Raw genomic sequence first — 14245 nt, forward strand, 5'->3', positions numbered from 1 at the left:
TCGTAACATACATTAGGTTAATACATAGTGCATGCAAAAAGCCTGCTGATTACCGCAACCGATGAAAACGTGCCACAAGACCCAGCCTAAGCCCTTCCAAACAGCTAAACATCTCATCCTGGCTTTGCCAAGGCTGCGGAGACGTGGTTCAGCTTGAGAAAACACTTTTGAAAGTCTTGTTTGCTTTGTAAAAGCCTAATGCCTGCATCTACTCTATGGGATGGGGCTGCGCTGCTTCCCCTGGGACCTGCGGCGAGGTGGGGAGCTTCCCTGGGACTGGGGTGGCTGAAGGGGGCAGGTGCCGGGGCTGGGGATGCTGGCGTGCCCTATGGCTGTCCCGGGATTCCTGAGCATGCCTGTGGGTGGGTGCCCCTGCCCCACACTGCCCCAGCTGGGGGGTCCCCAGCGGGGATGGCAAGAAGGGAGATGTCCGACCCGCACCCCGACTTGGGGCCGTCACCCGGGGTCGGAGCCGAGGAGCTGGGGATCCCCGAGCCTGCTGGCAGGAGAGCGGCCGGCTGCTGCTCCGTGCCGGGGAGGCTGGCTGGGCTGGGCTGGAGCAGGCAGGGATGGACGCCTGGTGAGGTAGGTTGGCTGGGGCTGCGTTTTCCAGCTGGGTGCTGAGGGTGGGTGCTGCTGGACAGGGTGCTCAGGGCTGCGGCTGCTCCAGCCTGGCCCCTGTCTTTGCTTGCAGAAAGTTTCAGTAACAGCACAGGAAATAACCCTAAAAATGCCTTTCAGCCAGTGTTTGAGGAGGGAGGTGTTTGCTCTGAACTTTCCTGGCGAAGCCGAGGCTGGACCGAGGATCTCGCCCAGCCTCACTGGGTGCTCGGCCGCATCCTGCCGACGCCAGCCGTGGGGACGGCGCTACCGGGTCTTGGCACCTCTGCGCGCCGAGCAGAGGGAGATCGCCCACCCCGGCAGAAGCGGGACGCTGTCGCCAACCACGCAGATCCCCTTTGCTGCAGCATAAACTTCATTCTCCCTCTCTTCCCCCTCATCCCTCCTCCTCCTCCCTGCTTCCAAAGGGGCAAGTACCATGTTTTCAGCATCCCTCTGACACCCTGGGGCTCCCCTGGCACGCCAGCCCGCACCCGGGGCCGGCGGGATGCCGTCATCTGGCAGCACAGCGGCGCTGAGGCGCGCTGCCCGCCAGCTTTCCAGTGGGTTGTGCCAGGATTTGGGGGTAACCAGCCTTTGAAGTCAAAGAGGAATTTTGCACCTCATCTCATGAATGCTTTCTATGCTTGTGGAAGAGGAGGGGTTTTTATTTTCTCTCCTCTCTTGGTTTTAAAAGCTGAAGTGTTTCTGGAAATCCAGCTGAAAATTGCTGGTTTGGCAGATGGCTGGCTGCTTTCCTCTGTTTTTTTGTTGTTTGTTTTTTTTTTTTAACTTGGCATCCCTGCTGCAGGGATTGATTTGACACCCGTCCCCATGAGCGCTCGGAGCGGGTTGATGCTGTCTCCATGCCAGGAGAGCATCCTCGGAGCGCAGGGCCGGCACTGAGCACCCATGGGGAAGCCCAGACATCTTGGGCCCCGTGACTGGCCAGGTCCACGTGCAGCGGCCATCCCCGAGGTGGCACGGGGCTGGGGGCGATGTGCCAAACCCATTTCGGTGCCCACCAGCCCCTCGTGGCACAGGCACAGAGTGCCTTTCTCCCACACCGGCTTGCTTGTTGGCATGTCTCTGTAAGCAGCCGCCAGGCAAAAATGTGCTGCGAACCTCTGTCAGGATGAATTGCGCTCACCTCTCGGAAAAAAAAAACCCCAAACCAAAACAAAACAGGAAAAAAAGTTCTCTGTAATAAATAAGTGATGTTTTGGCACCTTGGTCCTCCTGGTGCCTCTGCCTTGCTGCTGCCCAGGAGCCGGTGGCACCATCCTGTGTGGCCCCACGCTCTCTGCCCCATCCCCAGAGCCACCCGGCTTCTTCAGCCTTTCGGCTTTACAGCCTTGGCAAGTGGTGTTTTCGCTTAAGTTCAGTTTCAGCACCCACCTCGCTGGTCCCCTCTAGTGTCCCCTGGCCAGGATGGGTGCCAGGGCACCCATGGGTGCTGCTCCTCATTGGCAGGTGATGCAGAAGGAGGCACTGGCCACAGGAGCCGGCACAGCCGTGGCGATTAAACCCTGCTGGTGATGCTTCCTTCCTCATTACTTTCCTGTTGCTAACCCACCGATTTCGCTGCAAATGCCGGTGCTTTGCTGCAAGTGTTGTTTTCCAGCCTGCGGTCCCCAGGCTGATTAATGGGAGACAACGCTGGCAGGGTGCTGCCCAGCTGGCCCGGACTCTCAGGAGGGTGATGGAGCAGAGACTCGGTGCTCAAGGGTCCTGTGCCACTTGACAGTATCCATCTCCCTGATCCCTGATTCCCACCTTCCTTTTGGTGGCAGACGTGGGGGCTGCTGCGGACTCTCCCTGGGGCAGCACCGGAGCTCCTTTCCCTGTTGGCAGGGAGGCTTGGGGCAGCAACAGCCAGCATTCCCTGCTCCTCCCGCTCCTCTCCAGCTGCAGAGTTGTCAAAAAAAAAACAACCAACCCCAAACCAAAATGCATCAAATAACTGATGTGCTGCTTTTTCCCTGCAAACACTTAGGTTTGCCATCGGGCTGCTCCGGAGGGCACAGCGGGGGTTTATCACCCTGCCCAGGGCTCTGGGCTTGCCTGGAAACCCCAACAGCTGCAGATGGGGAGCAGCACATTTTCCCCTTCCTTCTTTTTAATGAAAAAAACCCCCAACCTTTCAACATTTAAATTTTTAATGCTTACATTGGGTGATCTGCAGTGCTCCCTATCGCTCAGCCCACCAAGGCAGCCAGGAGGGCTGATGCCCGTTGTGACCCTTTGGGGGGTCTGGGGCACATGGCAGGGGGGAGGCAGCGCTGGCGGCCACCCTTGCTGCTCTAATGAGGCTTTCCCTCTAATTAACATTCTCCAGCAAAGCCAGCACTGGTTCTGGGTCTCTTGGCTTTTATCTCCATTGGCATTGATGTGACATCAATGGGAGACGGGGCTTTGAAAGCTGTTTGTTATTTGTGATGTTGGATCTGCGGGAGAGGGAGGATGGAGACGGGGGTCCCCAAGCCCAGGTCCAACCCTGCTCCAGTGTCTGTCCCCCCACAACAAGGCACATGGCAGGGTGTAATTTGGGCATCCCTGTTTCCAGCCCCTCTGAGAAGGTATGTTGGGCAAAATAATGAGGGTTTCTGCACCCAGGTGTTTCCCACGTGGGTGCCTGGGCATGGGTGCCCAATTCACACCTGAGCATGCAACAAATTCACGCATGAGCACCCGGTTAGGTCATGCGTGAGCACCCAATTGTGCCATGCCTGGGTGGCCAATTAGCCAACACCTGAGCACCCAATCAGTCAACACCTGAGCACCCAATCTGCTCATGCCTGAGTGGATGATTAGCTCCTGCCTGAGGGTTATTTTGGGCATAAATGGGCAGGTTTTGGTATCTGGGGGCTGTAGTGGTGCTGATGTGGGAGGAGGTTGGGAAGTGCTGGTTGTGGCTCCTCTGAAAGTCATGGAAATGCCCCATAGTACCCCAAAATATTAGGGGACCCTATGGCAGGGAGGGCTGGAGCCGTGGGGCTGGAGCCCCACTAGTGCAAGGAGTCCCTCCGTGCTTGTCCTGTGCTGTTGAGCCCAGTTACTCCAATATTCACCCAAAGGGAATCTGCAGTGGGTGAGCTGGTGTGGTGAGTCCCCTGAGTTGCAGCCTCCTCTCTGGGGTATTTTGGGGAGCTTGCTGGGGTCCCCTTGCACCGGGAGGCGGGTGGGGAGCACATCTTGGGTCACAGCCACCTTCCTCCAGTATCCCACTGGAGCATCCGCAGGCAGCAGTAGGGGCTGGTGGGCGAGCCGGCTCCGCTCCCCCCTCCCCGCCCCAGCGTTTGCGTTGCACAGATGTTCACGCCATCCAGCTCCAGTAATTCCGATATTCCTGACAAGTGAATTTGCAGCTGAAGCTGGCCAACACTTGCTCAAAATGTACTTTTTTTTTTTCTTTTCAAACCAACTTTCCATGCGCATCGGTGCCAGGGACCTTGGGGGCGGGGGGCAGTGCCAGACCGTGGTTTGGGGGCTCTGCAGGATGGCCCCGCTTGGCTCAGCTGCTGCCTCAGTTTCCCCTCCCATGAAAGCGTGTCCTGGCTGTTCCTATCCAAACCATCCACCACCCCCACATGGCCCTGGAGCGTGTCCCCTGCTCAGAGCCACCACGTGCTCAGGCTTCTCTTTTGGCAGGATAATCTGGGGAGCCCTGAATGCTGCATTTCAGGGCAGTGCTCTCCAAAGCCGGGGAACCCCAGAGACGGGCAAACAACTCTGTCCTTGCAAGCGGGTTGGTGTTGGGATGCTGCTGGGTGCAGTGAGTGGTCAGTGCGACAGGGAGATGGGCTGGGGTGGGATGGAGATGCTGCCTGCCTCCCTCCCCAGAGGGAGAAAACACAAGCAGGGTGCAGCCAAACTGTTTAATGCCTGTTTTTTACCGAGCGGAGAGGGGCAGATGTGCTCCAGGGACCATGCAGGGGAACTCACAGCTGTCTCCGGGCTGGCTGCCATTGCCAGGTGCACATGACAAGGTATTTTGGGGACCATCATCCCCACGCGATGCTCAGGGGCTCCAAACAGGCACTGCAACCGCAGGCCGACGCTTTTAACCAATTTTAACACTTGGAGGTCTCCCCCTCCTGCCTGGCAGTGCCGCAGCAATCTCATCCATTTCTCATGGAACTGTCAACCTCGGCCACACCGCTGGGAAGGCAGGGAAGGATGGGAAGGGATGGCTGGAGGCCCTGCAGCGCCGGCGGCGCGGTGGGAGGGTGGCGGGAGGCCATCCACACTTATTAAGGGTTATGCAATAGACACTTGGCCATTACACGGCTATTAATCCTCCTTTAATATGGTTTCAGTATTTACCGACCACGGTAACTGTTGCATTAAATCGAAATTAAATGTGTATTTTGGAGGCTTTACAGAAGGGCGGAGGAGGATGTCTGGCGAGAAGGGGGCAGGTTTATGGGTGCCCCGGTGAGAAGGGGGCTTGGGGGTGCACAGAGGGACCAGGACCCCAGTGGGTCCTGAATGGCCTCATCACCAACGTGGGATTGTCCCCCAGTTGCTGTGCCAGTCTGTCAGTTCAGGTGAGGTGCCAGTGGTGTCTCCGGTGCTTTTGGTACTTGATGAACTACTGAATTAAAAGGCGAGACATGCTGAGGGCTCCCGGGGATCCTCGCCTGCTAATCAAAGGGCAACGGGCTCCGCTTTTCATCTGGGGTTTCATCTAAGGCTCCAGAGAGGGCTGAGGCTGCTCCTCTCCCCATGACTGGCTGGATTTTGGGGTTAACGCCTTGTACGCTGCAGCCTGGCAGGAGCATGTAGCAACACTTCACGGTATCAGCTAAGGCTGGAACCCACGTCAGGGACCCCAGGGCTTGGAGAAAGCATGAGCCGGCTGGTGATGTTTGGGCTTTGGGGCCAAATCTCCCACTGGAATAGCAAGATAGGGCCCCCAGCCTTAGGAACCGAGTTTCTGGCCGCAGCACAGATGTCCTGAGGCCACTTCCCCGGGTCCCTCGGGGCTGATGCCCGCTGGCTTGTTTGAGGGTTTTACCCGCAGACAAGGAACCTGAATGTCCCCGCCTGACCCAGCGCTCTCCTCCCCATCCCCGACACCTGCGAATCTGGGACATGCAGAGCCGGGCTCGCTGCAATTATCCTCGGATTAAAGGCAGCTAATTTAGTTTGAGTTACAGAAGCTAAATTGGATCGATACATTGGGGTGAAGCACATAAAAGAGGAATCAATAGGTGTTTAGAAACACCAAAGATGGTCTGTATAAATCTATGGGGTGATGCTTTTGGGGTCGGGGCAGCGGCGATGCCCGAGGGGTGCGGGGCCGGGTGGGAGAGGTGGAGACGTGGGAGCCGGTGGCAGGCGATCCCTCGGGCGATGCACGCCAGCAAAGCAGAACTGCAACTCAGCACAAGGCTTTCATCAGGTTTTTGCAGCTCAGCAGACTGGAGGCTGCCGTGACAGGCGCGAGCTTCGGCTCTGCGGGATTCGAGGCACGGGTTTGACAGCCGGCCCCCGCCCGTGCCGGTGCGCTCGCCCCCGCGCTTGCCGGAGACGTCACGGCCGTGAGGAAACTGGTTTGAGGTTCAGCCAGAATTTGGGCAGAAGCTGGTTCGGGCCGTCTGCGAGGCGTGCACCAACCAAGCATCCTCACAACGGGATGCTCGCTGGTGTCATCTGGGGATGTCCCGGTGGCCCCCAGGGTTTCTGAGCCCCCGCGGCCACCAGCAAGGGCTCGGTCTGTCTCCCTCGTGCTGCCTTCTGGCAGGGCAGCACCGCGAGAGGCAGGGTCCTTTTTCATAGCTGACAGCCCATGAATATTTATAGCGGCGTATTAAAAATGTCCACCGCATCCCAAATTAGTCGTGGGGCCCTGGATAGAGCCAAGGTGCTGGGTACGGTGGCACTGATGTCAGCCCCGGCTCCACGGTCGGATGGTGGTCGTGTGGCCCCGCAGCTGGGGTGTGATGGAGTGGGGGGTCCCCGTCCCTCTGGGACCCCATGAGCAGCTCTTGGGTCCTGCCTTTGGACCGGACCTTGCTCCTACATGCGATCCGCTCATCCCTCCCAAGTGCCTGCTCGGGATGCTGGCAGCACCAGGATTTCTACACCTCTCGGCATCTCTTCCTCAACATTTTGTGCTTTAAAACTCAGGTTCCTGTGGCTGTGACCGATGTCTCCGCCAGTCGCTGAGGGGTGCGGGAGCTGCTACCCCCGCCACATGCTGGGGATGCTGGCTGCCTCTGGGATGTGCGAAGCATGGCCAGCACAGATGTGTTTATCTCCCAGAAAAGCAGGCGAGAAAGAGGATCAGTGTTCTGGTGAATGACTGGAAATTAAAGGGGGAGAAGAAGGGGACAAAGCTATTTCCCAGCTCCTATGGGGTTGGCAGGGATAACAGAGAAAAGAGCAAAATCTAATTTAGAGTATACAAAGACAAAAGTGCTGGAGGGGCTCCTGGTCATAGTGTGAAACCTCAGCCCGAGCATCGATGGAGGATCGCACTGCAAGCCCACGGGGGCTGGATGTGTCCTGGCAGCTTGGCCCGAGGTGGGGACAAAAGCGGGTCCCCCCATGATGTTTGGGGACCCTTCAGCCCACGGGAAGGCTGGGTCAGGGGCTAAGCTCTGGCAGGGGAAGGTCTCTGGCTTTGCTTTTTCAGTCTGTAACTCCCCATTGCTCTGACGACTCTCCACGACCTCCCCGGCCAGAGGACTCGCGTGTTCCTGACAGAGGCTTGTTTCACCTGGAGTGGATCGCCAGAGCCAGGTAATCAGCCTCTGGTAGCAGACACCACACTGGGAAATGCTGATATTATTAGTATTATTACTATTAATAATAAGCTGGCTTGCAATGGAGGTGCTGGTGGCACGGCTGAGGGCTCATCCTCTGCTCCAAGCACGCTCTACAAGCGGCTGTCCTGGCCCTGAGGAATTAAAACCTCAATTGCTGAGGCTGAGCCCTGGCGGGGATGGTCTGATGCTGGGGGTTGGAGCTGGTACCAGTGGGGTCTGTGGGCTGGGGGATGTGGCTGCCGGGCACCTCCACGCACCCCCGGCATGAGGGGGCTCAGCCCCACGGGAGGGTTCGTTGGGTCAGGGACCTCCTGTTGGCAGGTTTGTTGGGATGGGACAGGCTGGGGAAAAGTTTCTGTCTTCTCCTCATGGAAAATGTGATCCCTGCAGGTCTGGGAATCCCATGGATCCTCTCCCTGGAGGTGTGGGATCCCTGGAGATCCGGGATCCCTGCAAGCACGGTCAGGACACCTGCCCCACGGGGCTGGACGTGGCTGATTGCTCCGAGGGAACAGAGTCAGAAGCAGGAGGAAGGGATTCTGCTCACGAGCCTGAGCAAAGTCGTAATTTAAATTTAAATTCCTTTCTTTATTTTTCTTCTGTATTGCTGTTTTCTTCACTAAATGGCATGTTTTTCATCTGTTGATGAATTGAGGATCTTTCCACATGCAGTGACCAGGCCGGCCAGCGCTGGCAAGGGACTCGGTGAAGGGACAGCCTGGGATGGGGGAGACACAGGGAGGAGTACCCCGCACCGGGGGCAGGCAGGCAGGGGCAGCGAGGCAGAGCGAAAGGAGGTAGGAGACAAAATTAGGAGGTAATCAGGCTGGAAATGTGCCGCAGGGAGGGAAAGCGCTGCGCGTGGCTGCGGCGTGGGGGGTTTAGCCCACGGCGGTACAGGGCAGAGGGTTGGCGTCCCCATGCCCATGCTACTTTGGCAGAGCCCCACTGCCCCTCTGCCCAAAAGGGAGCGGGATGGAGGGGGCGGTGGGGGCTTTGGAGTCTTTTGAGGCTTGCAAAGCTGAGCAGCGCAGGCAGAAACCCCTCTGGGAAGGTGCTGTTCTCTCTCCATTCCACCTCCCCATCTGTCTGTCTGCCCTTTTGCTCTGGTTTCCCTCATCACGCACTAACGATAGCCCTGGTTACTGCCACTAATGAAGGGCTGCAGCTTTGATTGCCGGGAGAGATCCTGCGCTCATCTCTGGCTGAGATCCTTGTGGCACTAATGAAGTCCCCAAATCAATTTTATCTCACGGGACAGCCAAGGGGAAGGGCTGTGGTGGGGTTGGGGGGGTCCCGCAGCCCCCCCAGAGGGGTACAGCACCCGGCCTCCTCCTGAACCGCATCTCCATGGCAACACGGAGGGATGCTCCGGAGGGATGCTCTTGCAAGACCACCGAGGGGAATCCCAGCAGCCTGGAGGCTTCTGTACCGCACAGTCAGGGAGAAAACACCTGTCTGTGCTGGGAACACGGCTGTCTGACTGTCTGGCTGTCTGTCTGCCCACAGCAATATTCCTGCGGATATTGCGCAGAAGCACTGCTTGAGCTCGGCCCCAGCAGCAGCCACTTAAAGCCCACGTCCACGCAGCCTCCCCCGCTCCCCAGCCCCACCGGCGATGATGAATGTCTCCCAGAGCAAACAATTACAGAAATAACCCCACAGTCCTTTCAGACCCTAATTTTCCAGCCCTGACTGTGTCCTTAGCTTGGCTTCAGCGAGCCAAGCGATAGAAATCTCCAGTCATTTCCATAGCACAGCACCAGCACAGTGCTGGGCCGTGAGTATATATTTCTCTTTAACATCTGTCTTTCCTTTTCACTGTGGTTTTTGTTACTAGACATATTCATATTAAAATAAACACAGCCCAGGAGAGAGGGCCTTGGGGGTCCTCGTGATGCATTGGGATCAGCAGGGAGGCCGGGATGGCTGGGGCTGCTTCGCGTGAAGGCGCTGGGTGGTTTGCAGGGAAGCAGGATCCATCCCGCTTCTCCGAGGGTCTCCTTCTGGATGTCTCAGGGCAAAAATCAGCCCTGTAGAGGAAACGCAGCGCTGTGCCAGTGTGCGCTGACCAGTCACTGTGGGACAGTGATGCCTTTGGTGGGGCTGCCCTCTTCTCCCAAAGTTGTCACCCTTGTCCCCCAGGGCTGTGCATGGGAGAGCTCAGATGGCTCCCCTGCATTTGTTGCCTTTTATCTATAATTTAGCATGATTTTTAGTTATATTCTAATTGAGTTTCATGTGTCACAGCGTGTCTCAAACAGAAAATATAAATATTTAACAACCTCCACTGGTAATAAAGATTCACATTTGCCTCGTTCTGGTTCCCAGTACATGAATATTCTGTACCACACTCCGCGGGTATTAACTTCATTCAGATTTCTCCCCAGTTATGCAATATAACGGTAATGACAGATAGAAGCCAGACCTTAAAAAAAAATTATAATCAAAACCAACAACAACAAACCAGTTTGATATCATTAACTCCCCTCCACTGGTTAGGGGAGCACTAATATGTTCCCTTTCATTGCCGGGTTCTCCGTGCGTGCAAGTGCTGTGTGCCTGCTCCAGTAGTGCTGTGGGTGGGAGCTGCTCCAGTCCTACCAGTATGGGTGAGAACTGGTGCAGGAGAAGGGCAGGGGCAGCTCTGGGGGCGGGAGACGTCTGACATTTGGGTCTTGGAGGGCAAGGGCTGAACTGAGCCTGGTTTGGGCTGAAATAAAGCCGGGATTGTATTCCTGCTGTGCTGCCGCTCGAGTGGGGATGCACATGAGGTTGGACACAAGATGAAGTATCACTGGTTCTTGCTGGGACCAGGTCAGGGCTGTCACAGCCAGGGACTTGGATGGTGAAAGGGGCTGGGGACATGGTGGGAGGAAGCGGCAGGTGATTTTTTGGGTGGTGGCTGCTACCTGTGAGGATGAGCTGGGTCTGCCACAAGCTAGCTGGACCCGAGCACTTTGGGAGAGTGGCTCTCAGAGCAGGTCTTGGGACTTGTCGTGCTGGGGGTGACCGAACGTCACGGCCAGGTCCAGTGTGCCGGGGCTTGCCCAGGTCTGTCTCGGGGGAGATGAAGCTGTTTGGGCTACAGCTGGGTCCAGGCTTCCCACCGAAACAACTCCCAAACTGCCTTTTGTACCATTATGAACGTTTTAAGGCAGAGCGAGGCTTCTTGAAGATGTCAGCTCTGGCATTGTGGGAGCAGCAGGAAAGCAGAGGCAGGGAACAGGCTTTGATCCTGCCGGTGCCCTGCGCTTTGCTGTGGGGCTGCTGGGAGGTCAGTGTGGGGCAGCTGCTGGTCCCTCACCCCCACCTTTGTGTGCTGTGGGGGCTTGGGCTTTTCCTTGGGGAGCCCCCATGGGAAAGGCTGGAGCTGCGAGCTGCTCAAAGGCTGCCTTGCAATCGCCGAACCCACTCGGTGCCCTGAGAAAAGGGAGGATGGGGACACATTGGGCTGGTACCAGCGTGCAGAGCACGAGCGGTGGCATGGGGCTGGCACCGGGCTCCCCTGGTGTTATGGGGCTTCACAGCACTGCGCTCCCCTCTCCAGCTCCGCACTCGTTCCCTGGGCTCCCTGCACCCCGCAGGGCAGCCAGATCCCTGCCAGCTCTGCCCTTCTCCCACGCTGGCAGCCGTGACCTGTCGGATCTGGCATCTCCTGCACCCGTGAATCTCGTTTCTGCCCTGTGTGGCTCCGGCCGTGTGTGCTCACGAGGGCTGGGCAGCCCCAAACCCCCGCTCTTCACCCTGTTCAAGCGATGACCCTCGCAGCCTGTGGTGCCACCGGCCACGTTAAAACCCCAGCGGCAAGGTGTTCGTGTTGCCTGGGGATTTGTTAAGGTAATGATGATTCCTGCCAGAGAAAGACCACAGACAGGCCGTGTGATTTAGCTAAAAGATGTTGAACTGGCTAAAAGCACCCCAAGTGCCACCGACACCTCCCCAGCGGCACGGCGAGGAGCTGCTGGAGCCGGCGGGGACCACACGGAGCAGCCGGCACATGGCTCGCACCCGAGGCTCGCCGGAGCCGCCGTGCTCCTCTACCACCTCTCACGCCACATCCCTCGCCCGCATCTTGCACGTCCACGTGCGCACGCCTTGCTCGCGCGCGGGCTCGCCGGCACGGCTCGCTGGGTGCTGTCTCTTGGCGGGGCTGGGCTCGACAGCGAGCTGTTGCCTGGGTTCCCGTATATCATGAAGATGTTGCAAGCTGCTGAAAATTCAAAGTGCTGTTTTAATTATGTGCTGTGAGGAAAGCAGCCTGAATCTTGGAAGGAGGCTAACGACAGGACTGCCAGGATATTTTCAGTGGCAGAAACCCAGAATCCATCCCTATGTATCTTTAAAAGGGAAAAATGTTAGGTTTGTCTATGAAATAATAACTAAGAACCTATAAACAATGACATCACCGTCCACCTCACTGCTGGGGAAGTGATTTAGAGACACTTTGCCTGTGTGAAACAAGAACATCTGCTCTCTGCTGGAAAGAGGAGGAAGATCTCCTCATCAGCATTAAATTTAAATGAGCCAGTCCTCATTTGCACGCTTCTGCGATGCTCCGGCTCCTGCAAGAGGGTGATCTGGGAGCACGGGCTTCAGCGGGGGCTCAGCAAGCCATTTCTCCCTCCCTGGCTTTCTAAGAGTGTGAAAATCAGACTTTTCTATCCCAGAAGGCTCCCCTGGGTGTGGACTGACCCATCGCAGCCCCACCAGCAGTCGGGTGGGATCGGGTCTCCCTCTGCCCCAGCACTTTGTGTTCAGCATCTCCTCCTGGCAGGGCCACCCGCACCCCGTCTCCTATGGGAGCGTGAGGATGAAATGCATCCCTGTGTCCCCACGGGTGTGACAGAGAAGCCTGGTGCTCTTGGTGACTTAGAAATTGCTTTAGGGCTAAACGAGGCCGGGATGAGCCCACCCCAGTGGGTACCTGCCCACCCCAGCCCGAGCACCGCTGTGGCAGGTCTGTAGCACCTGCAGCCACCCGGCTGCCCTGCTCCCCATCACCCACCCACATTGCAAGCTGCCAGCAGGCTTTGGTGTGCTCCACATTATTTTTAATTATATTTTACTTTAAAGGGCCATTAATTACAAAGATTTCCCAACAGAGGCCTTAAGAAAAAAAAGGAAAAGGGAGAAAAAAGGCCCCTTCCTCATCAAAGGTTGTTGGGGGCGAGCTGGAATACGAATAATGATTGAGGGGCTTAAGCAGCATAGGAGCGAAGTTTGGGGTGCAGAAGGCAGCACTCAGGGGTGCCCCCAACTCATGGCCAAGCTTGCCCACGGGGGCAGAGCCCCCTCCCCGGAGGAAGGGCAGCCATCCCAGCCATCCCAGCCATCCCAGCCGGCAGCTGCCAGCTCAGGGCAGTGCTCGCCGGTGAGCTCCCGCCTGAGTCCCGCTGCGCTCGGTGGGACGGAGGGCACGAGCTCTTGCTCGTGACCCAGCATCCCGCTGGCTTGGCAGCGTCTGCCCTCCCTCTGCAGACCCCAGGTTAAAGCCCTGCTCTCCCTCCCATCCTGACCCCTCTCCTCCTGGTCCCCCAAAGGCTGTTTCTCCCTCCCTCTGCCCTCGCTGCTATTCATCGCTCCTTGGGAAAACAGGAGGCATTTATGCCATGTCAGTCAGTCCTTGCCATCGGTGCCATGTACTCATTTAATATTCATTTATTTTAAGATCATTTGGGTCATTTTCTCTCCAGCTGGCAGGGGAAGCTGCTGTTCTGGGACAGGGGAAGGGGTGCGGAGGGTGCAGTGCCCCCCCAGACCTGCCACCCGGGGCTGGGGGACAGCATCAACCTCTTTGGGGTGGGATGGTGACCCCCCCTCCCCACAGCAGCACAGCCTTTGCAAGGGGGTTTAATGAGTTTGACCTCCACAACATGAGGCTGTCGCAGCCTGGTCGCTGTACTCCAGGAGAGGCGGCTGGAAAACCTTTACTAGGGCAAATTTTAGTGAATCCTTTTTATATGGACCAAGACGTGGTTTGCTCACACCTGGCCACCAGCAGCACCAAGAGCTGCCGTCCTCTCCATGCCCCCTCCTCCTCCCATGTCCACCTGTTCTTAATTAGTGCTTGTTCAGCAGGTGCCAATCACTGCTCCAGCTCCTGCCTTCCCCTCCCTGCCAGGCCCCCGGGGCAGAAGGTTGTTTGAGGGTGCTGGTGCAGCAGCTCTGGTGTGAAGATGTCCTCTGGCTGGAGCTCCTGAGTGCGCAGGTAAGAACCCAAATGAGAATTGTCCTGTTGAGACCTTTTGTTGCTGTTGTGCACTTTGTGCTGGGGCAGGGGAGGTGGAGATGCCCTTGGGTGGCTGTGGCTGCCGTGGGTTCCTGGATGGAGATAAGGGGGTTGGCTTTTCTTGAGCCTGGAGTCGCTTGGGGGGGGGGCAGTGGGGTGACTTGTTGATGTGCTGCCGTTGCTCAGAAGGTTTCTCTTTCCTTGCGAAATTGTGCATGCTGTAAGGAAGGTCTTGGTGCCCTGATCCCTGCCAAGCCCAGGGCTGTGCTCCGCAGCCCATCCTCTGCCTGCTGCGATCCGGGTGTTTGTGTGGCTCTGCTCTTCCCCTTGCCTGATCTCTCAGCTTTGTTGTTTTTTTGGCACCTTGTGCCCTTCCTTCCTGGAGCCATCCTGAGCTGTGGCGATGCCTTCCTGAGCTCCCTGGGATGCTGGAAGTGCTTGTAGCAGTGCTGGGGACCAAGGCGGGCATGCTGTGGAGCACCACGCGATGCTCACCAGCATCCCGGTGCTCGGCCGAGCTCGCAGCAGCAGTGTTGCTTGGGGATCCAGGGCCCGGCAACAAGCGTCTCATTTCCCTCTTGTCTCTTCCTGTCAGACAAGATTTGAAGATTCAATTAGAGTGGGAGCCGCTGATAGC

This window comes from Haliaeetus albicilla, chromosome 12, assembly GCF_947461875.1.
Source record: "Haliaeetus albicilla chromosome 12, bHalAlb1.1, whole genome shotgun sequence".
Classification (NCBI taxonomy): Eukaryota; Metazoa; Chordata; class Aves; order Accipitriformes; family Accipitridae; genus Haliaeetus; species Haliaeetus albicilla.